At 43.3% G+C, this 26,801-nt stretch overlaps 1 non-coding gene across 1 annotated transcript; it reads right to left on the reverse strand.

Annotated features, from left to right (window-relative positions):
• Positions 1-13,531: 13,531 nt before the first annotated feature.
• Positions 13,532-13,606, reverse strand: Trnal-caa. The gene has a single exon. It is a non-coding gene; the product is annotated as a tRNA-Leu (tRNA).
• Positions 13,607-26,801: the final 13,195 nt, after the last annotated feature.

The raw sequence follows: 26,801 nt of genomic DNA on the forward strand, positions 1-26,801 counted from the left end.
ACTCGTATCTTTTATGCTTGCATTTGCTAACGTCATATTTCTTTGAGCTTACATGTGAATAAAGATACATTTGAAAAACAAATATCAAGCAAAAAGGCTTTGAGATTCTCGCTAAACAAGGAAAAGACAGTATATTCTATTCTTGTTAATTTGATGTACATTTGAATTCCTTGCTGAAAAGGGCTATTTTTGTAAAGGTAAAGGTTTCTGTTGTACGAACGTGGAGAATTATTGCATATCTTCTAGTTTCCTATGGACATTAATTTTACTGTTATTATTTCCAACGGACTTAGATGTTCTCTCTGTGTCAGATGTAGAAGCAACACAGGTGTGCCCCAGGGAAGTGTGTTGGGACCTTTGCTCTTCACATTGTATTTTACTGACATTGCAGGCAATATTAATAGCAAAATCAGGCTTTTTGCAGATGGTGAAGTTATCTATAATGAAGCTGCTTAAATAGCCAGTCAGATATTGATAAGATTTCAAAGTGGTGCAGACATTGGCAACTACTTCAGAAATGTAAAATTTTGCTCTTCACAAAACGAAAAAACGTAGTATCCTATGACTACAATATCAATGAGTCACTATTGTAATGGGCCAACTCATGCAGATACCTGGTTTAGCACTTTTTAGGGATATGAAATGGAATGATCACATAGGTTCAGTCGTGGGTAAAGCAGATGGTAGACTTCGCTTTATTGTTAGAATACTGGGTAAGTGCAGTCAGTCGGCAAAGGAGATTGCTTACAAATAACTCGAGCGACCGGTTCTAGAATATTGCTCAAGTGTGTGGAACTCCTTCCAGAGAGTACGAACAGGGGATACTGGACGTATGCAGAGAAGGGCAGCACGAATGGTCACAGGGTTGTTTAATCCGTGGGAGAGTGTCACGGAGATACTGAAAGGAACTGAACTGGAAGATTCTTAAAGATAAACGTAAACTATCCCGAGAAAGTCTGTTAACAAAGTTTCAAGAAACGCTTTAAATGGTGACTCTAGGAATGTAGTACAACCGCCTACGTATCGCTCACATAGGAGTCTTGAGGATAAGAAAAGAATAATTGCTGTTCGCACAGAGGCATTCCGTCAATCATTTTTCCCGCGCTCCAAACGCAAATGGATCAGGAAAAAACCCTAATAACTGGTGCAACGGGCCTCTGCCATGTACCTCTCGGTGGTTTACAGAGTATAGATGCAGATGTGAAATACACGAATATTGGAAGAGAGGTCTCCTAAATAAATCTGTTGGCTTAGTACTGATCATTGCCCTCGTGGTTCTTTCCTAAGCGAGTGATTATCATGGTAAAACACTATATGCTGCCAGTCCATAACATACCTAAGAATGACGTTCTGTAAATTTAAGACGTAAACGACTCTAATTAAGAAATAACGTGAGGCCCGGAGGAGGTAACAATGTCGAAATATGTCTTGTGAACGCAATGTTTTATTCTACTATACTGACCATTTTCAGCTGTACAGTCACTTTCAATTGTATCTACGTTCGCACATGTGGTACCACTAACAGGTCGTATATTATGTCATACAAGAAACGAAACATGAGAGGATATAACAATACTAGAATTTCGAAAACCACACTCTAAACCATACCAGTAATCAATGTTACACTCCGCATACATTGGGCCAAATTCAAGAGAAGTAGGCGTACCTGCTATTATGAGTTTCGTTGTTATTTTCGACACGCCAGTACTCCTAGAATATTCTCTCGTGATTCGTTATTTATTACGGCATTATACATATTCTGTCAGTGCTCTTACCCTCCGTTACTCGCGCGAAAATTCGTGACATCGTCACTCGCGCGGATGACTGGTGTCATCCACAAAGCAGGTGGTCTATTTGTACGCTTCGAACGGTCCTTAGACTGGTTTTATGAGTTTTTATTAAATCTAAATACAATACATTTAATATTTGTACACAGTATAATACACTCCTGGAAATTGAAATAAGAACACCGTGAATTCATTGTCCCAGGAAGGGGAAACTTTATTGACACATTCCTGGGGTCAGATACATCACATCATCACACTGACAGAACCACAGGCACATAGACACAGGCAACAGAGCATGCACAATGTCGGCACTAGTACAGTGTATATCCACCTTTCGCAGCAATGCAGGCTGCTATTCTCCCATGGAGACGATCGTAGAGATGCTGGATGTAGTCCTGTGGAACGGCTTGCCATGCCATTTCCACCTGGCGCCTCAGTTGGACCAGCGTTCGTGCTGGACGTGCAGACCGCGTGAGACGACGCTTCATCCAGTCCCAAACATGCTCAATGGGAGACAGATCCGGAGATCTTGCTGGCCAGGGTGGTTGACTTACACCTTCTAGAGCACGTTGGGTGGCACGGGATACATGCGGACGTGCATTGTCCTGTTGGAACAGCAAGTTCCCTTGCCGGTCTAGGAATGGCAGAACGATGGGTTCGATGACGGTTTGGATGTACCGTGCACTATTCAGTGTTCCCTCGACGATCACCAGTGGTGTACGGCCAGTGTAGGAGATCGCTCCCCACACCATGATGCCAGGTGTTGGCCCTATGTGCCTCGGTCGTATGCAGTCCTGATTGTGGCGCTCACCTGCACGGCGCCAAACACGCGTACGACCATCATTGGCACCAAGGCAGGAGCGACTCTCATCGCTGAAGACGACACGTCTCCATTCGTCCCTCCATTCACGCCTGTCGCGACACCACTGGAGGCGGGCTGCACGATGTTGGGGCGTGAGCGGAAGACGGCCTAACGGTGTGCGGGACCGTAACCCAGCTTCATGGAGACGGTTGCGAATGGTCATCGCCGATACCCCAGGAGCAACAGTGTCCCTAATTTGCTGGGAAGTGGCGGTGCGGTCCCCTACGGCACTGCGTAGGATCCTACGGTCTTGGCGTGCATCCGTGCGTCGCTGCGGTCCGGTCCCAGGTCGACGGGCACGTGCACCTTCCGCCGACCACTGGCGACAACATCGATGTACTGTGGAGACCTCACGCCCCACGTGTTGAGCAATTCGGCGGTACGTCCACCCGGCCTCCCGCATGCCCACTATACGCCCTCGCTCAAAGTCCGTCAACTGCACATACGGTTCACGTCCACGCTGTCGCGGCATGCTACCAGTGTTAAAGACTGCGATGGAGCTCCGTATGCCACGGCAAACTGGCTGACACTGACGGCGGCGGTGCACAAATGCTGCGCAGCTAGCGCCATTCGACGGCCAACACCGCGGTTCCTGGTGTGTCCGCTGTGCCGTGCGTGTGATCATTGCTTGTACAGCCCTCTCGCAGTGTCCGGAGCAAGTATGGTGGGTCTGACACACCGGTGTCAATGTGTTCTTTTTTCCATTTCCAGGAGTGTATATTCTAACGTTTGAAACAGTTTGACCATTCGAAGAACAATATCTTCAGCTGAATTACTGACATTACATGATCCCTCTTGTTTCTTACCGACGTACAGCTTTAAATTCAAAGTGTAAGCTGTTTCTACATCAACCAAAGCAAACACTTTTAACCCATACTTTGCTGGTTTGTTATGAATATATTGCCTGAACGGGTAGTTTCATCTAAATGCCAAAAGCTGTTCGTCAACAGTAAGATATTCACTAGGTGATAATATTTTTGGCAATTGTTCGTGAATAGTTCAAGTACCTCTCTGATAGCTACGATAGCAGCCAACTTGTCAATCTCCCTGCGAACACCTGTATCACGGATATTATCAAACCTCCGACATCTCAAGAGAAACCTGAATCGGTTTTCTCTTATGCATGAATAACATGATTCAAATCTGTTTCCCTTTGAGTTATCCCACAATTTTGATATACTCTTCCTAGAACATCTCAAAGATCCACATAGATATAACAAACCAATGAAAGCTCTGAACTCTATTGCATGTGTTTCTTTAGCGTCCTTTTCCCTAGAAAAGTTACCACGAAGTTAATTAATGTATATATTTGTGCATGTTGCGATAATGCTTATTATGTTTTCATCCAAGATCAAGTTCAAAATTTCTGTTTCTGTCTTTTTTATACGAGCCTGTTTTTTGGTCCAGGCAAATGCGTAATAAAATTACATCATCTGCTTCTAACACTGGTAGGATATCTATTTTTCCTCCGTTTAGTTATTCCATCTTTCCCTAAATAAATGCATCCTCTTGAGCTACTTCTTCCTGTGATTCATATTCATCATTTTCTGACACTTCTTGTTCTGTTCCTGAATCATGTCCGCTTTCATGAACAGAATCCTCAGTCTCTGAGTCAGCGCTATCACTGTGAGCATCTTCATCACTCAGCTCATTGAACCATTTCAGCCATACATTAAAATCTCTACTAAACTCTGTCCGAGTTTTATTGCCTTTGACATTTCTTCCACAATTTAAAAATAAAGAGAATACTAGGTAACTCCGAAGGTAACTGCAACCAGTTTCAATACGTCTAAATTTACGCACATGAGAGATCGATTAAATCTAGGAAAGCAATAAAGTAATACAGACTTACTTTGTTTCAAATTGTGGCAGCAGAGCTCGCGCGGATGACAAGTGTCCTCTAGACTATAACAATGTTTCATAAACAATGTATCTTTCGTAACTGAAAGACAACAATGATTAGAGCCAACAGCCGGAGAGTTAACAGAAAGGTACTGAAAATGGCGCGAACTCAATCCAGCCCTGCCAGACAAAATTGAGCGGGAAAGCCATGTGGAAGACGAGGGGTTCACGAGGGATGAAAATGGGGTACTTGAAATTGAAAGAACAGTTGAAACGAGACAACAGTATGGAATGAAAAGTTTTGTTTCAAATTGACAGCCCTAGCGAAAGAGAATAGGCCCATTTTTGCTGATAAATGCAATCAAACATGGGGAAAAATCAGATTTTTAAAAGCACATTTAATTTCTCAAACAACTTCAAATTTCTGCAACACAATTTGTGCTTGCTTTCCTAATAAAGTAGGAATCAAAACAGAGAATTAAAATAAGTTACTTCAACAAGTAGCGTTTCTTTAGTCTAACGTGACGTGTATGTATTTAAATTCACTCAACAGCTGTCACGTAAGTGCGATCTGTTTTCGCCTGACGTGAGAGCTGCCTCATTGAATAGTACATTTAGCTTTGCGACCTTTGCTCTTTGGAGTCACAGGAATAAATTTCTGTGATGAGTCGAAACTAGCTGTGGCCGTTCATTGGTCGTGGCTCGAACAGCTTTCGGCTAGTTATAACCCACTGGAACTGGAAGAATGTCTCTCCCGAACGCAATCGCGTGATCGTGACGCCTATGATCGTTATTCAGACGAACCTATGACCTCAATATACGAGAGCTGTTCAATAGAGAATGATGATAATTTTTTATGGTCATAATTTCTCTCACTAAAAATTAATCTTATGATATTCTGTTAGCTTAATGTGCAACAAACATGCCGTAGTAGTTTCATTGTTGGAACTCCTGGTACTCTCCTGTGAGAGGCAGGCAAGGTCAGACATGTTCAGTATCGCCTAGCGCTGTAATTGAGGTAACAGGCGAGGAACAATATGCGGCTTTGAAATTCTGCTTTCGTCTCTACAAATCTTCAGCTAAGGCCTATGCAATGTTACAGGAGGCCTATGGAGAGTCTGTTCTTCCCTACAGCACAGCTGGAAGGTGGGTTAAAATGTTTAAAGAGGGGAGACAATCAATTTCAAAGGAAGGTGGTCCCAGTGCTCCAGTTACTGCCCTTACGGAAGAATACATCAACACTGCTGCTGTCATTGTTAGAGAAGATCGACTAATTACCTAAAGATCACGTTCTGAAATACTGAACATTTCATTGGGTGCCACCCACACGTTGGTGGAAGATGGGTTCCAAGATAGTTGATTCCCGAACAAAAGGACATCTGCGTGCAGGTATGCATGCAGCTAAAGTTGATGTTAGAGGAAGATCCGGAGTTTCCTTCAAATGTAATCACTGCTGATGAAACTTCCTGGCAGATTAAAACTGTGTGCCCGACCGGTCGGGCACACAGTTTTAATCTGCCAGGAAGTTTCATATCAGCGCACACTCCGCTGCAGAGTGAAGATCTCATTCTGGAAACTGCTGATGAAATTTGCCTCCATCATTTTGATCCTGAGAGCAAACAGCAAAGCTCAGTGTGCAAATATCCTTCATCACCAACCCCCAAAAAAGCAAAAGTGCTTGCTTCTGCTGGGAAAGTAATGGTCATCTCATTCTTTGATATTCATGGAATAGTTTATCAGCATGTTGTACCTGCACACACATCAGTAACTGGACAATACTACAGAGACGTCCTGAAAACATTGCACGTTCATATCAGGCGCAAAAGACCACATTTCCGTGAAGCAGGCTGGATGCTCCACTACGATAATGCGCGGCCGCTTATTACCAATGTTGTTGCTGAAATCTTGCAAAAATCACCGTGAAGTGCAGCCTTCACCGTCCCTGTAGTCCGGATTTAGCCCCATGTGACTTTTTTCTATTCCCTAACATGAAGAAACGCCTTCGTGGGAGGCATTATCAACCATCAGAAGCAGTAGTGAAAGCTCATAATCAAACATCAGAAGCAGTTGTGAAGGCTGCAGAGGCGAATTTGAAGGGCCCCTCGAAAAATGGTTTCCAGCATGTATTTGATGACTGGCAGAAACGCTGGGGCAAGTGCATCGCATCGGAGACTACTTTGAGAAGGACCATCAAAATTATGGGGATGAGTAAAGGTATGTTTTCAAAAAAAATTATGTTCATTCTTTATTGAACAGTCCTCATATAATGCATGCTTGGGCCTGTATTGTTACCCAAAGCCTTGGAAGAAGACTAGAATCATAAAGCTGTCTCAGTTAAACAAAGACTCCGTTCCCCAGAACTACATGCCGATCTCACAACTGTGCTTTCTGGGGCATACTGGAAGAACTTCCGGATTTCTTAAAAGGCATTAACGTGTCCGGGATAGGGAAGACCCCATCTGGTGGCCACCGACTGCCCGGCCGGAAACGCTCCAGAGGATTTCAGGAAGGCTGGCGCTAAGCTGGTGAAAGCCGCAGACCATCTGACAAGGGAGAAATAGCCTGCCACCTTCTTGCTTTTGTCGTCGTCTTCAGTCCGAAAAGTGTTCTGATGCAGCAGCTCTCCACGCCAGTGCATCGTATGAAAACCTCTTTATCTTTGAATAATTATTACAACTTACAGTTATTTGAATCTGTTTACTGGAATTATCCCTTGGTCTCCTGTAATCATCCCTTGGTCTCCCTCTATAACTTGTATCCTCCACACTTCCCTCCATCATCAAACTGACGATTCCTTGATGCCTTAGGGAGGGTCCCATCAACCGATCCCCTTCTTTTGGAAAATTGTGCTGTAAACTTCTTTCTTCCCCAAACTGATTCAGTACCTCCTCATTAGTTACTTGAATACCGATCTAATCCTCAGCATTCTTCTGTAAAACCGCACTTCAAAATCTTCTATTCTCTTCTTGTTTGAATTTCTTATCATCCACATTTCACTTCCACGCGAGGACAAACACTTTCACAACAGACTTCCTAACACTTAAATTTGCATTAGATATTAACGAATTAGTCTTTTCCGGAAATATTTTTCTCATGCATGCCATTCTATACCGTCACCCTCTCCACTTCGGACATTATTAGTTAGTTTGCTGCCCAAATAGCAAAACTCAGCTACTACTTTTAGTGTTTCACCATAAACTAACTGTATCTGCACCAACTGATTTAACTCGACTACATTTAATTACCCTTGTTCTACTTTTGTTGCTGTACATCTTATGAACTTTTCAATACAATTTACATTCCATTCAACTGCTCTCTCAAGTACTCTGATTTCTCTGACAGAATTACAATGTCATCTACAGACCTTGAAGTTCTTATTTCTTCTCCTCGGATTTCAGTTCCACTTCCAAATTTTGATATCCTTCACTGTTTGCTCAACGTACAGATTGAATAACATACGCCGGCCGGAGTGGCCGAGCGGTTCTAGGCGCAACAGTCTGGAACTGCGCGACCGCTACCGTCGCAGGTTCGAATCCTGCCTCGGGCATGGATGTGTGTGATGTCCTTAGGTTAGTTAGGTTTAAGTAGTTCTAAGTTCTAGGGACTGATGACCTCATAAGTTAAGTCTCATAGTGCTCAGAGCCATTTGAACCATTTGAATACATACAGGACAGGGTACAACCCTGTCACACTCCCTTCTCAACCACTGCTTCCCTTTCATGTCCTTCGACTCGTATAACAACAGTCTGCTTTCACTAACAGTCGTAAATAAACTTTCCCTCCCTACATTATACCCCTGATACCTTTATAATCTCAAAGAGTCGGTTTCTACCAGTTTTTCCATTATTCTGTAAATAATTCGCGTGAGTATTTTGCAACCCTGACTTATTAAACTGACAATTCGGCAATATTCACAGCTGTCAGTATCTGCCTTCGAACGTTGGAATTAGAATTTTTGCATTCTTCTTGAAGTCTGAGGGTATTTCAGGACTGTCTCATAATTTTGCACGCTGGGTGGAATAGTTTTGTTGCTGTATATTCTCCCAAGGATCCAAACAATTCTGATGGATTGTCATCTACAACAGGTGCCATGTTACGGCTTAGGTCTTTCACTGCTGTGTCAAATTCTTCTCACGGCGTCATACCTGCCATCTTATCTCTAGCTACTTCTTCTGCCCCTTCTACAATCTTTCCTTCACGTGTATTTCACTTTTATAGATCTTGTATACATTCTCTCCACCTTTTCTTTCTTTGCTTGATACTGGATTGCCATGTGAGCTCTTGATACACAACCAGCTGCTTCTCCTTCCTGAAATCAGCTACTGCAGCGCACTCAAACGTACTGCCACTGCCTTTACATGGCTATAAATCTTCCCAAAGATGAAATCAGAATGTATAAACCTTTATTTACCTTTCGTATTTACATGTTACCACTGAATAAACTTTGATAGTCCGATCAAATGTCTGTTTCTCGAGCGTCAGTTTGTTTTTCGCTAATGTGTCTTTAATCAACTCTCCAATTACGTCTGCCTTATAAGTCAGGTTATCAGTACTTTCAAAATAGTTTTAATACAGTGCACTGTTTCATTATAGACTTCACTGAGCTCGTAAGAAGGAGGAGGAGATAAATGTACACGAAGAAATGTATAAAAATCTTATCCACGCAATTAATGTCTTATCTTCAGCCAGTGATAGTGCATGTATGCCTTTGTCACTAAGAGAAGGAGTCGGTATAGCAGTTTAGAAATTAGCCAGCTATGCAGAATGTAGAGTTGTTGCCAATCAGTTCAATTTTTTCTATGTAACAAACATATAAATTACGAACCTCTTTCCAGCTAATGAAGAGAAACAGGTTTCTCATTCATTTTCTTCACTACACATAAAATTGCTTCATCCACATAAACCAATATTTTTGAAAGCAAGTTTCTAAAACAGTTGAGCGTTTCGTGGGAGCGAGTATCGATTGTAGAAGAGAAAATCCAGCAGTTAGAACCGCATTTCCAGAACCCTTATTGAAATATTGAGAAAGTGGTTTACGAACGCGATCGCTAAAGGTCTAGTAGCGAATCACAGAGCTACATTTAGCATTTGTAGATTTCGGGAAGTGTTGACTGGAATACACTCTTTGAAATTCAAACTGTGGTAGGCATAAAACACTGGGAGCGCAAGTTTATCCACAACTTAGGGAGTGTGAGATTGTTTACAACTTGCACAGAAGTCAGACTACCGTTGGATGGATCGAAGAGAGACAGTAATTGGATAGGGAATGAGATGATAGTAAATAAAACCAAGGAGAAATTTGGAAAAAAGAATTAAAGCCTTCTAATTCTGTCAGAGACGGAAAAGGACTTCAGGGATCAGGTGGAGAGAATATGGGGCTATAAACTGAACATCAATAAAAGTAAAATACAGGTAATCGTGTTAGCTGAATGAAATGAGGTGATGCTGAGGGAATTATAGTACGACGTGAGACAGTAAAAGTAACATAGATGTTTTGCTATTTGAGCAGGAAAGTAACTGACTGTGGAAGAAGTAAACATAACATAAAATGCAGTCTGGCAATAGCATGGAAAGCTTTTCAGATAAGGAGAAATTTTGTATTAATATCGAATACAAATTCAAGTGTTAGGAAGGCTTCTGTGAAAGCATTGCAATGTAGCGTTGTATGGAAGTGCGACGTGGCCGATAAACAGTACGGATAAAAAGAGAAGCTTGTGGAACGTGGTGTTACAGAAGAATGCTTATGAGCAGTTGTATACTCACAGATCGAATAACTTACAAGGAGGTACTGAATTGAGAAGGGGAGTAAAACCCTTTATGGCACAGCTTGACTAAAGGAAGTACAATGGAATAGTCAATCTAATAATGGAGGGAAATGTTGTTTACCACGGCTTTACTACAGAAGTCAAATTAAAGTGGTATCTGCGTCCAGCATCTGAGAGTGCCAGAACATGAGTGCCAACACATAGACAGTGTGGATTCCTCGGAACCTCGAGCGGCAAGACCTGTGCCAATCAATCAGGAGCTGTCCTCTATGCTCGCTCCACTCGTTATTTGACCAGCTTTTCTATGTAAACGAGTATTTTCTAAATACAAAAACATCCCCTATTGGCATGTATGGAAAATTGGTCTTATCTAGATGTTCAGAACTAAGCAAAATCCGTGAATAGTGTTACAGTATTTTTTTCATAAGATAATATTGCTGTATACATGACTTACTTAAATGTTTTAAAAAGTTGTTTCGTCTGATTTAGTTTTGCAAATGATCTGTATATGAATAAAAACCACCTAACTCAGTATGAATATCCATCAAGAACAAATCAGTAAGTGACACGTGAATCGAATTTCTATAGAAATTATTTCCGGAGTTTTAAATGTTCCGCTGTACTGCACGCGGTATTTCAAGTGTAATTGTTTCATAGCGTGATACAGATACGCGTCTTGAGCTGTTGATAAATCACCAAACGGGTGGAGATATGCGTCGTAATCTCAAGTGTTAACAGACAAGCGATAACGTAGTGGTTAAAAGTGAGACACTGATACTTGTGATATTCTGCAATTTCATACTTAGAACACATGAGTTTCGCGACCAAGAAACTGGAGCTATAGCGATGCCTGTCGCAGCTGAAGAAAAAGCTATTATAGTGTAAAATGGATAGAATGGTGTCCTAATGCGCCTTCTCATTTGTCTGTTGGAGCTCTGGAACGCCAAAAATTTGAATGTGCCTGGTAAATCTAAGGATGAAAGTTTCTCCGATACACGTTGATACATCCAGTTTATCTGAAAAGAGTTCTCTTGTTACAAGAATAAACAAATTTCATCTGTTACGAGGAGCTCGGCCCTTGGTTGTGGCATAATCATTAACATACACAACCATTAACACAGCTCAAGGGAGATAGGGCATTGTCCCTACCGACCACTTGGGTAATTTTTGCCTGGCGCATCCGCGCTGTGGGTATGGGCATTCTCCACATCAGTAGGCCGGTGTGAAAGGATGGCTAAGTTACGGGCGAGGACCTTAACGGCACCATTGGCAGAGGAGACCTTCGGAATGGTGGAGATGGCGGATGAGGCAATCTATCCTTCCTAGGGATAATTAGAATCGGACACCACTGCTCTGAGGAGAGGAGGGATCTTCAAAGGCAAAGGGAGTAAACCCTGAAAGAAAAACTCCACGTGTGTTAGGCGTGGCAAGTCAGCAGCTGAGCAAATATATACTGCTTTCAAACCTAAACCAAGCCACCGTTGGAAGAATGATCAGATGTGGACGAGCAAAGACAGAAATGGAAAGCTGTCCTGGAACAGAAGAAGATGGCGAACTATTGTACACCACTCTCGGGAAACTGGTGTTAAAAAATGATGATGATGAGGAGGAGGAGGAGCTAGATCGGACATCGGATTTTTGACGATCACTCTTTCTCTCGCCTGGTTCGTAGTCGAAGTAATGAACGGCCGTCTGTGTCAGACTCTAATTATTTTTCTTTAGTGAAGATATTGAAATGTCGTGTGGCTAAGGCCTCTCGTCGGGTAGACCGTTCGCCTGGTGCAGGTCTTTCGATTTGACGCCACTTCGGCGACCTGCGCGTCGATGGGGATGAAATGATGATGATTAGGACAACACAACACCCAGTCCCTGAGAGGAGAAAATCTCCGATCCAGCCGGGAATCGAACCCGGGCCCTTAGGATTGACATTCCGACGCCCTTTGAATTTCGTTATTGATCCATTCACTCAGTTTTTTTATTACAGAGGGCAGCTAACCCTCTGACCGAACACGCTGAGCTACCGTGCCGGCGTCACTCAGCTACCGGGGGCATTGACTGCAGGATACTCTCTGAAATTCTAAAGCTATTAGATATAAAACACAAGGAGCGAAAGGTTAACTACAATGTGTGCAGAATCTAAACAGCATATATAAGAAACGAAGTATATGAGACGGAGACAACAGTTGAAAACGATTGTGACAGAGCAACATAAGACCCGGATCCGAAGAGGAAGGGTGGGGCTATCATGGGGGCATAACCTCCCTCGCCTCCCCACCAAAGAACATTTTGCTATAAGTGTTTATATATTTACGTATATCAGTTCTCAGATTTCTCAGCCTACTGTTGCAGAATAGCATAAGTGTCAAGAAGTTGGCAAGTAATTCGAAAAAATATTTATATGTATTCTGATTCCCTTGGGTCCGATCATTTTCTCATAGAAAGTCAACGGAACGTATGAAAAAAAGTTTTTGACTGTCTGCATTGCACATATTTCTAAAGTTATGACTGGTTTCGGATCCACTGAACCATCTTTAGATGTGAGTATGTAGGTTACAAGAGTAATCCGTCAATTCTGTGAGCAATGTGCTACATCGTAGAAAAATATTGTCCGTATTTTAAACTATTCTAACTCTTTTCCAACTGAAATAATTCTAAGTTCCACTCCTCTTTTTACAGGGTGATCACTCCTCAACGCAATTGCCCGGCAGGATCTTTTTGCACCATCGGCAGCCAGTCGACGGGAGCGCTGATCCTTGTACTTCCCCTCCGCTGTGAAGCCTTTGTTTGCGACGGTAGTACATGTTCGACATGCACAGCATGAAATATATTGAGTGAAAAGGTTTCATGTGAAATGGCGAAACCTAATATTCTATTCGTCAAAGAGTATTCATGTATGCTTAACACGCGCGTACAGAAACAGCACGCAATAAGGAATTTCCTTATGTTCGCGTTCCTAATCGGAGTATGATTCATCGGTCGATAAATAAATTTCGTGAAATGGATAGTGTTCTTGACAGAAAACAGACAACCGCGTACAATACTCATAGAAGAAACACTGAATAACATTGAGCGTAACCTGGAAAGATCTCCTAGAAAATCAGTTTGACGTCTTCCTCAGAAAATGGGAATTTCCTATGACTCCCTTCAAATGGATAACTGAAGCGCAAGAACTTACGCCGGGTGACCCTGCGAAAAGGTTGTGGTTTTCAGAATGAGATTTTCATTCTGCAGCGGAGTGTGCGCTGATATGAAACTTCCTGGCAGATTAAAACTGTGTGCCCGACCGAGACTCGAACTCGGGACCTTTGCCTTTTGCGGGCAAGTGCTCTACCAACTGAGCTACCGAAGCACGACTCACGCCTGGTACTCACAGCTTTACTTCTGCCAGTACCTCGTCTCCTACCTTCCAAACTTAACAGAAGCTCTCCTGCAAACCTTGCAGAACTAGCACTCCTGAAAGAAAGGATATTGCGGAGACATGGCTTAGCCACAGCCTGGGGGATGTTTCCAGAATGAGATTTTCACTCTGCAGCGGAGTGTGCGCTGATATGAAACTTCCTGGCAGATTAAAACCGTGTGCCCGACCGAGACTCGAACTCGGGACCTTTGCCTTTCGCAGGCAAGTGCTCTACCAACTGAGCTACCGAAGCACGACTCACGCCCGGTACTCACAGCTTTACTTCTGCCAGTACCTCGTCTCCTACCTTCCAAACTTAACAGAAGCTCTCCTGCGAACCTTGCAGAACTAGCACTCCTGAAAGAAAGGATATTGCGGAGACATGGCTTAGCCACAGCCTGGGGGATGTTTCCAGAATGAGATTTTCACTCTGCAGCGGAGTGTGCGTTGATATGAAACTTTCTGGCAGATTAAAACTGTGTGCCCGACCGAGACTCGAACTCGGGACCTTTGCCTTTCGCGGGCAAGTGCTCTACCTTTCTTTCAGGAGTGCTAGTTCTGCAAGGTTCGCGGAGAGCTTCTGTTAAGTTTGGAAGGTAGGAGACGAGGTACTGGCAGAAGTAAAGCTGTGAGTACCGTGCGTGAGTCGTGCTTCGGTAGCTCAGTTGGTAGAGCACTTGCCCGCGAAAGGCAAAGGTCCCGAGTTCGAGTCTCGGTCGGGCACACGGTTTTAATCTGCCAGGAAGTTTCAGGTTGTGGTTTTGTGAATGGACTTTGAACAGGGTGTGTGAAGGAGAAAGTGACCCTCACCTAACTTCCTTATCGAATGAATCAATGGTTCGACCTAAGTTATTGGAGTTCTGAAAAACCTAACGTAATACACGAGGCACCTCTACATGATCAAAAAGTAGGAGTGTGGTGCGCTATTAGCGCTGAGAAGATAATGGGCCCTGTTATTTTCCAGGAACTATTAACAATGAAAGATACAAGGGGCGTTCAATTAGTAATGCAACCCTTTTTTCTCGGCTAATTTCAACTGAAAAAATACAGAATTTGATGTGGGACATCGTGGAACATTCCCACTTCAGCCCCTATAGTTTCATGACGTTACGACAGGTGACGGCACTATACGCAGCTTTCAAAATGGCGTCTGTAACGGAAATGCGTTACATACAGAGATTTCATCGGATTTCTTTCGGCGGAAAAACCAGAGCATCGCAGTTATTCATAGCCGCTTGCAGAATGTCCGCGGAGACATGGAAGTGAACAAAAGCACAGTGAGTCGTTGTGCGAGGCGTCTGTCATTATAGCATCAAGGTCGCGCAATCCTGTTCGATCTCTCGCTTGCCAGCCGGCCGCACACAACTGTGACTCCTGCAATGTTGGAAAGTCCGGACACTCTAAGTCGAGGTGATCGACGGATCACGAGCAAACAACTCGCTGCACAAATGGACATCTGTTGGCAGTGTTGACACATTCGTCCGCAAGTTGAGGTACTCAAAGATGGGTGCCCTCTTGGTCCCTCACCACCTAACAAAAGACCATTAAGAGCATCTGTTTGACCCAATGAAGAATGCACTCCACAGCATGCAGTGTATGGGTGATGGGGAGGTTACGTATGTAGCAAGACGTTGACTCTGACGTTGACTGTTAGAGTGGTACCATATGGACCTGCAGGCCCTCCTAGTAAGATGGTTCAAGGCTGTCGCATTGAATGGCAATCATGTTGAAAGATAGAGTTTTGTATCCAAAGGAGTGGAGAATAATGTGATATACTGGAATCCTAAATAAAACTAACCTGTTTTCGGAAAAAAAATGTGTTGCATTACTTACTGAGCGTCCATCGTATGTGAAATACTTTGAGGAACTTATATTATTTTAAGTACCAATAAGCTAACTGTTTCAACAAGCCTTTCAATATAACAGTAGGGAGCACTGGGAAAAAACAGTTCTACACCGTACGGGGGACATTGTTTCACCGCTGGGTCGAAGTCAGACCAAGGCGTTGGGGCAGGGGTGTATGGGGTTCAGTCAAGACTGGAGGGCATCATCTCTCAAGGAAAACTGGCCTCTGTATTCCAAGCTGAAACTACTGCAATCAGGTTAGGTGTGGAGGAGAGTATGTAGGTGCTACAATGACCGTAGCATCTACATCTGTTCAGATAGCCAGGCAGCCCTGAAATCACTGGCAGCTCCTGCAATAAGATCTAAGCGTGTTGCAGAATCCCACAGGGCTCTGGTGGAGCTAGAGGGAAGCAATGGGGTAAACCTAGTGTGGGTCCTAGCCACTCAGGGATCTGTGGCAATGAACAAGCCGGGATGGGAGCAACGACTCCATTTATTGGACCGTAACCTGTCCTGACAATCCCGAGGCTATGATCAAACTAGAATTACGGGACTGGTTCAGGAAACAGCACGTAGAATATTGGACCAAGGTCCATAAACAAAAACATGGTAAGGTAATGATGCGCAAGCCATGTTTTAAAAGAAGCTCTGTAGTCCTTGGATTGAACAGGGAAGAGATCAAACTCATGACTGGACTGATGACCGGCCATGGGAATTTCAAAAAACACCTACACACAATGGGTATGACGCAAGAAGACCCTAAATGTAGGATCTGTGATGAGGGTGAAGAAACTGCATCACACCTAATCTTCTAATGCATGACATTAGAGAGCAAAAGATACAGAATCTTCAGGACAACTAGACCTGAAGAAATTGTGTCTAACAAAAAACTGGTAAAGGGACTCCTTGAACTATTTAAGGGCATTGGTTGGCTTTACTAGACACAGAGAGCGATGCCGCACAATAAACTTAGTTTCTGTGCGGGTAGTGGCGGGTTAGGCCTAAGCTGTTTTAGCTTCACTGTCAAAATCAAATCAAACAAATAAGCTAACAGATACTACAGCTATTCTATTAGAGCAGGAAATCTATAAATGCTAGTTTTTTTGTGTATACCGATAGAGAATTTCATAATATATTTCATATAGTTTTGTCAACAATACTGCAGTTATAAGCTTTTTCCCCTCCCACAGGCCGCGAAAAACCTATTTTCACCACGAACTGTCACCTTTCTATAACTTACCATGTCGTGCCAACGTGTGACAACCTTAAGCATAGGTATCAACTGAAAATAGCATTACCTTCACGATTTTTTGTTTGGAATAGAAGCAGGTGATTGATAACAATGCTACGTGCATGCGCTTAAATGAAAGCACATTTCCAACGCATCAATAGGATTGAAGGAACTTCCCATATGTGATTTATTCAGTGAAGAAGAGGCCTTGAACCATGTACCATTTTATGCACCATGCACTGGTGAAGGCAAGTGTTCCCCTTCCAACATTGGCTGCAGCCTTGCTAGTAACGCGAAGTGTGAACTAGAATTAAATATGACATTCAACTACTTAAATATGAGCGATCTATCTAGAGATACTTTGCACATGATGGGTAGATAGTATGTATGATGACATGCTCCATTCTTTTTCAAAAAATTTATGATACAATTAATTTTGCGTAGTTGCAGGTACTGTCAGGTTTCAGTATTTTACAGGTCATGTTAGGACATAACATTTGTAGAATTTACATGAAGTACTAACATCACAATAAAACACATACTCTCAAATATACTGAAGGAAAAAATCGCAACACCAAAAAATAATTACTGTCGAATGATGACATGTCGGGAATACATTTGTGTAAGAAAGGTATTTAAATAATTAACACTGCAACATCACAGATTAATGTAAGCGTAAGATAAGCCATTCCAAATGTGAAATGCTGGTAGATTAATGACACGTGTTACGGCCAGAACGTTGAATGCAAGTCTTTCAAGTGTCCCCACAGAAAGAAGTCACAGGGGTTCATGTCTGGCGAATAGGGAATGTTTCGGATAGCCCAAAGCAATCACACGATCATCGAAATATTCATTCAGGAAATTAAAGACGTCGGCCGTGCGATGTGGCCGGGCACCATCTTGCATAAACCACGAGGTGTTCACAGTGTCATCTAAGCCAGTTTGTACCGCCACAAATTCACGAAGAATGTCCAGATAGCGTAATGCAGTAATCGTTTCGGATCTGAAAAATGGGCCAATGATTCCTTTGGAAGAAATGGCGGCCCAGACCAGTACTTTTTGAGGATGCAGGGACGATGGGACTGCAACGTGGGGCTTTTCGGTTCCCCATATGCGCCAGTTCTGTTTATTGACGAAGCCATCCAGGTAAAAATAAGCTTCGTCAGTAAACCAAATGCTGCCCACATGCATATCGCCGTCATCAATCCTGTGCACTATATCGTTAGCGAATGTCTCTCGTGCAGCAATGGTAGCGGCGCTGAGGGGTTGCCGCGTTTGAATTTTGTATGGATAGAGGTGTAAACTCTGGCGCATGAGACGATACGTGGACGTTGGCGTCATTTGGACTGCAGCTGCAACACGGCGAACGGAAACCCGAGGCCGCTGTTGGATCACCTGCTGCACTAGCTGCGCGTTGCCCTCTGTGGTTGCCGTACGTGGTCGCCCTACCTTTCCAACACGTTCATCCGTCATGTTCCCAGTCCGTTGAAATTTTTCAAACAGATCCTTTATTGTATCGCTTTTCGGTCCTTTGGTTACATTAAACCTCCGTTCAAAACTTCGTCTTGTTGCAACAACACTGTGTTCTAGGCGGTGGAATTCCAACACCAGAAAAATCCTCTGTTCTAAGGAATAAACAATGTTGTCTACAGCAGACTTGCACGTTGTGAACAGCACACGCTTACAGCAGAAAGACGACGTACAGAATGGCGCACCCACAGACTGCGTTGTCTTCTATATCTTTCACATCACTTGCAGCGCCATCTGTTGTTGAAAATTATAACTACCGTAATTTCGAAAGTTTGTCCGCCTGAAAATGTACTGTTGTCCCAAGCATATTGCAACAAACGGTGTATTTCTATCGCTGCTCGCTTAGTTTTTATTGCCGTTTCAAATTTACCGGTCATTTTTGAAACACCCTGTATATGTTGTACAGGTGCCAGATGTCAATTTGTGGAATGGAGTTCAATGCCTGTTGCACTTGGTCGGTCAAGAAAGGGTCCGTTAATGCTGTTTGTGGGTGACGCTGGAGTTGTAGTCCGATGACATCCCATATGTGCTCGATTGGAGGCAGATCTAGTGATCGAGTATGCCAAGGCAACATGTCGACACTCTGTAGAACATTTTGGGTTACAACAGCGGTATGTGGGCGAGCGTTATCCTTTTGGGAAACATCCCCTAGAACGCTATTCATGAATGGCAGCACAACAGGTCGAATCACCAGATTAACGATCCTTGAAGTAACACATTTGTGAAAGTTCGTTGTGCGACTGTGCTGCCAATTCCTACTCAAATTGCTGCTGCAGATGCAGTACGATGCGCCAGACCCATATGCTGAACACGGTGGTCTTACTCTTCCCTCTCGGCAGCACCACGTGGCCGTCCGGAAAAAAAAACATCGAATCACCACGTCCAACCTCACAACAAACTAACGCTCATAACCGTTACAGATTGTATTTAAAGCAAACCTGATTTGCATCCTGATATTGGCGCTCCTAGCACCACTCTTACGCGACTGGCATGTAATGTGAATAGACATCATCTTTCAGACCCAGAAACATGGCTACTAACTTTCGTTTATGTGGCACAGCTCCTTCTTGGTGCTGTGATTTTTTTTCCACCAGTGTATGGACAATATGCAGTGACAGTTGGATGAAGCGAGGTGCGTTGTTTTTGCCACCAAACAAAGGAACAGGAAGTGATGCAGAAGTAACAAAACCTTCATTTTTCATGGAATCACACTTGTTCAGATCTTTAATTTTTTGTAAATGACGACGAACTAAGTGTGTAGCAGAACAGCCACTAAGAATGGTGCTGCATATATAGGATAGACGACTGTATTTCGATGGTCAAATTCAATAAAGAAAAGAAAATAAACAATAAACGTTTGATGAATGGTAGCAGGAACAGGCTTACAGCTGCCACCATTGCAACGTAATCCTAAGACTTCGATAGCGGCAATGGACTGTTTACAAATGAGCACGTGTCCACTTTTGTCATTGTTTACCAGAAGGACAGCGTGAAAAATTTGGAGGAGAGTTATTAGTAGAACAGCTTGTGTTGTAGTAATAACCGGCGAATCTTCAATATTTTATGGTGATTAACAAAATATTCGCTGTTAAATACATCCATACGTATAAAAACTAAATACAAAGATGTCATTTACTTAGGTATGATAAATTAAATTAGAAGTACCTGACTAAAGACGGGCTCACACCTAACTGCGTACTTTACGAGCATGCATAATCAAGCACTTTGTGCAAGCATGCTTGACCACGTCTTGGGGAATTTTGCGACTATTCGCGCTGCATTACATTCGATACATTTTCAACCATGCAAATTTGTGCAAGCATACCAATTAGCCAGTATTGCAAAACCAAAAAAGTAGACGAATCGGAAACAATTGCTACAAAAGGTTTTACTGTTTTTATGCCTTGATTTGCGGTCTGATATGACTGTCCTAGATTTTTCCCCCCGGCGGTGTTGTGCTTAAGTGGTATGGGGTGAGGGATAAAGGGACTCATTGCACTATTTAAGGACATTGGCCCCAAATAAGACACTTTTTTTTGTTTTACTGTTGTATCTCGTAAACACAATATCGAAAGCATGGTCCTCCTCAAGAAAAATGGGAAATTATTCCTCAAGAGGACAGCATTAATCAGGAGCGTACCTGAATGATGCATGCCGTGATTAGTGGAAGAGGAGGTAATGTATGCTTTTGACGATGCGAAAAGAGGTGTGTGAAATGAAGGGTAGGAGAAAAAAATGAAAAAAAACAGAGGTGCCTTACCTTCATGAGCGTCCTCAAAATTTGCTTGAAGTGTGAGTACATCTCTGACTTAATTTGCTTATATTCGTCTTTTTTCATTTTTAGACACTTACGTGGGACTGTATCATACTATTTTGTCACGAAATAGTAGATTAGTGTAATAAAAGTGACTGGAATTTAAACTAAAAATTTTTCGTGTTGGTCGATATATATTGTCAACGTGGTGACATGGGAAGCAACAGCGTTCCAACAAACATGAATCACCAAACTATCCGTTTGCGAGATATTTCCTCAAGTGTGATTATGAGCAACTACTGACTTCATTAAGAATAACTGCACTAGTCAGCGGTATATTTAAAACGTAAACTCTCCATCTAATTGGGCTCACACATGATGTATCCGTGGCCCGTGGTTGGCGAATGTGGTAGATACACGATGGTGCAACGGCATATTTTTCTGCGTATGTAAGACAACATGTAATGCGCTAATATGGTCCAAGACGGACAGGTTGAGCAGGGCTGTCTTGCCTACCAACATCATTTGACCTCAAAGTGAAGTTTGTAGAATTCATGTTGATACAGTAGAAGAACTCGAGCAGCATATTGTACAGTCATGCCAAATTGCCAAGATGATTCGGGGCTATTTCCAAGAATTCGTAAGCCACTGCAGAGACAAGTGCAGTATTACATACAATGAGAAGACGACATGTGTAACATCTCCATTAGTCGGTACGAGAGTAGAGGAAATTGTAACGTACTGAACCAGTATTTTATTTTTTTGTTAAGGTAAACCATCGGTGGAATTTGAGACCAATTAGGCGACTTAATCGAAATGGTTACAGTAAAATATATTTCTAATAACAAGATTCCCATTAAAATTAATTTATAATTGACACTTCTAGCGTTGGAGCTGGTTTTCTCCAATCAGAGTGCTCATTGTCACACTCGAACGGTTCACCGTTGCCAAACTGCCACAACAATTAGTCCTTCCAATTCCTTGTCCGGTTTTCTATCTCGATGTGTTGTATCCCGAATCCTGGATCTGGCCCTTTTATTTCGTATTTCATCACACATGATAACCACACCAAACACAACATACACACACAACGATGCTAACAAAATACACACGTTTCATTAATAGCACTGAGCAAACACTATTGGATCCTTCTACACAAGAAGTGATTCAGCGTCACATATACAGCTGTAATCATAAGAGATCGGCTTACTTTAGGAAGCATTCTAATGTAAGCTTCGCGCGACGTTACTTGAAGCCGAATTGTAGAAGACTAATATTCATCGTTGTGACCCTGTCACTAGGATCTTAAACATAATAACTTCAGCGTAATGGCGTAGCGCAATAGTTTGGAGTATAAACTTGAGGTGTAGAATGCCATAGGTTCGAATCATCAAATGCAACGAATGTGTTTTCATTTGTAAAATTAAGCAAAAGACTCTGATTATAATTTTTATTCAATTAACTGGTTTAAATGTTATTTTTTATATCTGATACCTTGCCGCGTCATTTTCATCATCGTATTGAGTTTTTTATTTACTCTTGTTTTTCTTCCTATCATTCTGTTTTCGTTTGGAATCGACATGTGTCACCAAAATCTGCAGCCAAGTGCCAAGTTTGACTCCTAGCAGTTAGTAACGAGACAGCTCGTGTGGCCAGGGTGAAGATAGTTTCTGGTAACCAGTGATAGTGAGAATTTACAGTTTGCTTTTAGCACTGAAACTGAAATCTTTCTGTCTTGATTTTGTTCGTAGAGATTAGCTTTAATCGTCGTGAACAAAGCGGTAGCGATTTTAGATCTACCGTAGTTTTTTGACTGCTGTTTTCTCGGATACACTGCACATCGCGAGGTTGCGGTTAGGTTAGGACAAGAGTTTAAATTCAGGGCTACAAGACCGTCGTCTGACGCATTTCAGTCATTGGTCGCTTAAAAGCAGTTGTCGGCAGGGCATCTCGCATTTCCGACAAACCTCGCGGCTGTCATTCCAATATCGCTTCGAGCAACACATTAACAGCATTTCTGAAGTGACCCACCGCTTTTGTGTGTCACCTCGCACCGAGCGGTAACCGTTCTAGCAACACCGTGGCACCAAGTGACACCCGTCAACTATAAAGTAATTTTAATCGGACTATAGGCCAATATATCATACTGAAGTCGCTGGCGGCTAGTAACCATACATCCGCAATTATTTCCCAAATGGCACTGCGGACCCATATTTTACAGTACGGTTTTGCTTATGTTGCAGTATATTTTCACACGTGTCAGTTTTCGCTGTTAATTATGATACACCTTATCTCTGTCTATAACCAGTCACATAATTTTCTTAATTTACGTTTTTTGTATTTGCATGAGCAATGTATCACGCGTTTCGTGCTGTCGCCCATGATCTAGTTCAAATGGCTCTGAGGACTATGAGACTTAACTGCTGAGGTCATCAGTCCCCTAGAACTTAGAACTACTTAAACCTAACTAACCTAAGGACATCACACATATCCATGCCCGAGGCAGGATTCGAACTTGCGACCGTAGCGGTCGCGCGGTTCCAGAGTGTAGCGCCGAGAACCGCGCGGCCACCCCGGCCGGTCATGATCTAGTACCTTCTTGTGTTTACATGCAATACAAACCACATTTACACACTCCAAAATAAAATAAAATCTCTCCTAAGTTAATCATATTGTAGCAGTCTGATTGTTGCTGCTGTGGTCTACCTTTTGTTTATCACCGGCTGTTTATCATTTTACGGTAGACAATGCCGTAAAATAGTACCCTGTATGAGGCCGAAATGAGTAGTAAAATGTTCATACATTTACTAAAATCACGTGGAAGAAATTATCTGACTGGTTGCCGTTATAGATACATACACTCATGTCCAGAAAAAACAGAACACCTTTAACGACTAGAGTTAGGACGTTCATATTCACAGGACATGTACATTAGTATGTTCTGCAGAAATGATTAGCATTTCAGTCACCTCGGTTCAGTATGCATCCTGTTGCCTAATAGGCATAGGGTCCGCCATGGGCAGTGATAACGTGGTCCATACGTGATGGCATCGATGCGTATAAGGCGCGAATGGCGTCCTGTAGTATAGCCATCCACGCTGCATTCAAAAGTTCATCTGTGGCGGTTGGCATTGGGTCACAGCGATGCTACCTGTCGCTTCATCACATCCCACACATTTTCTATTGCCGACAGGTCTGGTGATCTGGCGGGCCAGGAGAAAAGGCTGACATCCTGTGACACCAAGAAGTAATGCGTTCGTGCAACAACATGAGGTCGTGCACTGTCTTGCTGAAAAATGGCGTCTGGAGTGTGGTGCAGAAAGGGTATAGCTATGGGTCACAGGATGTCATTCATGTAGGTAACACTGGCCACAGTGGCCTGGTCACGCACCAACTTTAATTTGTGGTTGTACCCAATTGGCGCTGTATGCTTTGTGCGAATGCAGTTACTGTGATGGCGCTACGCCGGTCTACGGCGACCCGAAATGTGGCCATCATTTTCAAACAAACAGAACCTGAATTCGTCCGAAAACACTATCTGATGCCATTCCTGTCCCCAGAGACGTCATTCCACACATCGCTGCCGTGTAGCATGTTGCTGCACATTCGTCACAGGTGGGCGGAGGAGTGGGTGCCGCGCAAAACGTAAATCATGCCGTAATAAACGACCTGTACGACGTGTTCCAGTGTTGCGTCAGAGCCGAGGAGGACACAGATCTGTCCTGAAATGCCATTCGGAAAGCTGTCGATCTTTTCTGGGAGTGGTCTAGGTGGTGCGACCCGAGCCATCTCGTCGTGTTCTGCATACACCCGTTGCATGCATAAACACTTCGCCCCACACAAGCAGCAATTTCCCGAATGGACTGTCTCACATTCTCTCATGCCAATAAAGTGCCCTCTTTCAATCTCACTAATATGACTAATTGCGAGCCATCCTGCACGATTAGCCGAGCGGTCTCAGGGGCTGCAGTCGTGGACTGTGCGGCTGGTCCCGGCGGAGGTTCGAGTCCTCCCTCGGGTATGGGTGTGTGTGTGTCTGTCCCTAGGATAATTTAGGTTAAGTAGTGTGTAAGCTTAGGGACTGATGACCTTAGCAATTAAGTCCCATAAGATTCACATACATTTTTGAACATCCTGCACGTCTGCTCAAGTCACAGTGGTCCACCCACGCTTTATAGCGACAACGAGGGCCGCAGGCACAATTTATCGGTACGTGGTGTTGCGCCGCGATTTCGATGTTGACCATGAACTCGCGGGCCGACATGATTCGAATGCTAATAATTTCTGCAGAACATATTAATGTACCTGACCTGTGAATAAGAGCGTCCTATCTCTAATCGTTCAAGGTGTTCTGCTGTTTCTGAACATGAGTGTAGTTCCATTTACTTCAGTCACTGATAAACAAGAGCCTGCCGTTGTGGCCGAGCGGTTCTAGGCGCTTCAGTCCGGAACCGCGCTGCTGCTGCGGTCGCAGGTTCGAATCCTGCCTCGGGCATGGATGTGTGTGACGTCCTTAGGTTAGTGTGATGTCCTTAGGTTAGTTAGGTTTAAGTAGTCCTAAGTTCTAGGGGACGGATGACCTCAGCAGTTAAGTCCCATAGTGCTCAGAGCCATTTGAACCATTTGAACTGATAAACAAGAACCAATACGGCTCACAGAGTCAAACGAACCCGCGACGAAACGACCAGTTTTTTTTCCTTAATCTTCTCCATTTCTTCTGTCAATTAAACCTGATAAGGGGCCCAGGCTGCCGAACAGTTCTGGAGAATTGTTCAAAGGCGGGTTGACGAAGAACTGTTCAAATGAATGTTGTCGAAGTACTATTCAAAGGAGAGTTGTCTAAGATACCTCTTTCATGTGCGAATTGCACATCCTTAGGGTTCTTCTAATAAATATGCGACTGGCATCTGTCTTACGCTAGGGCTAGATTTACGGAATTTGGTGGTCCCATCCTTAAATCGCGCCGGATAGAAACTCGAAGGATGGGACTGATTGCCCACCGTGTAGTCAAACGATGTCGTATTCTTTTCTCTATTTCCCTTCGGTTACATTACATTTACAAACACTGATGAGACTGAGCTGCCAATTGTGGATCACGCCCTGATCATCATAACTCTCATTTTTATTTACAGTGTAGGGGATTACGGGCTGGGTCGCAGCCGTTTCGTGCGACGTACGCGAGCGCGATCTGGCGCTATCTTGGAATGCTGACGAATTGCGGTGTCAGTATTAAGTTGCCACACACGCAGTTCGCAGCAGTCGAGTCGCGTAGCTTGCGGTCTGTTATCAATGTGCGTGGTTTCGACGCGGAATTCATGCTGTTTTCGGCTCACAGTAGGGTCTTGACAAATCCGTATTAAATCGTGATAGGACGTCAGACACTGCTAGGACGGGTTGGCGTAGCGAGCGCGTTATTTTACTGCTGTTATGGAAATAAATTAGTGATTGCAAATAACTCTGTGTACGCGTATTTCTGTACCTCATGGACGCAATGCCTGCTTAATCCTGGCAGATACCAAGGGAGGCCCTCTGCCGCGGACACAAAAACCCTTAACCGCCTTAAAGCAGTGTGGGTGTTGTCAGAGACAGGTGATATAAAAAAAAAACTAGCATACTTCGATTAATTTCAGCCCGTGACGTCATACGGGATCATTTTTGTGGTATCTCATCTAGTCAAGCTAAAATTTTCCTAGTCTAAAGGCATGTAATATAAATTATAACTCAAGGACGTCTTGTAGCAACTGGCGATGCTGGCTACGGCTTCCCAGCATAGTTACTTTCAATGAAATTTGTCATTAATAATCATCTTGAAGCTGAACGCTCTTATTTCCGCATTTGCTTACATATACCAGGTGATCAAAAAGTCAGTATAAATTTGAAAACTTAATAAACCACGGAATAATGTGGACAGAGAGGTAAAAATTGACACACATGCTTGGAATGACATGGGGTTTTATTAGAACCAAAAGAAAACTAAGTTCACAAAACGTCCGACAGATGGCGCTGGACAGCAAAACGTCAGTGACTGCGCATGACAATCGTGTATAAAAGGAGCTGTAATGAGAGAGAGAATCAGATGCGCCAGCAGTCGCAGCATCTTGACGTTACCTGAAAAGGCGCTTTTAATGGAGCTGTATTATCAGAATGGGGAATGTGCTAGTTCAGCGCTACGATCCTATCGTCATAGGAAGGGGATTCGACGGCTAAAACTCCGCTGACCAATGCAGCTGTGGCGAGAATGATTTCGAAGTTCGAAGCCACGGGTTGTTTAGATCATAGACCCTGTAG

Source organism: Schistocerca americana, chromosome 3, assembly GCF_021461395.2.
Source record: "Schistocerca americana isolate TAMUIC-IGC-003095 chromosome 3, iqSchAmer2.1, whole genome shotgun sequence".
In the NCBI taxonomy this organism is placed as follows: Eukaryota; Metazoa; Arthropoda; class Insecta; order Orthoptera; family Acrididae; genus Schistocerca; species Schistocerca americana.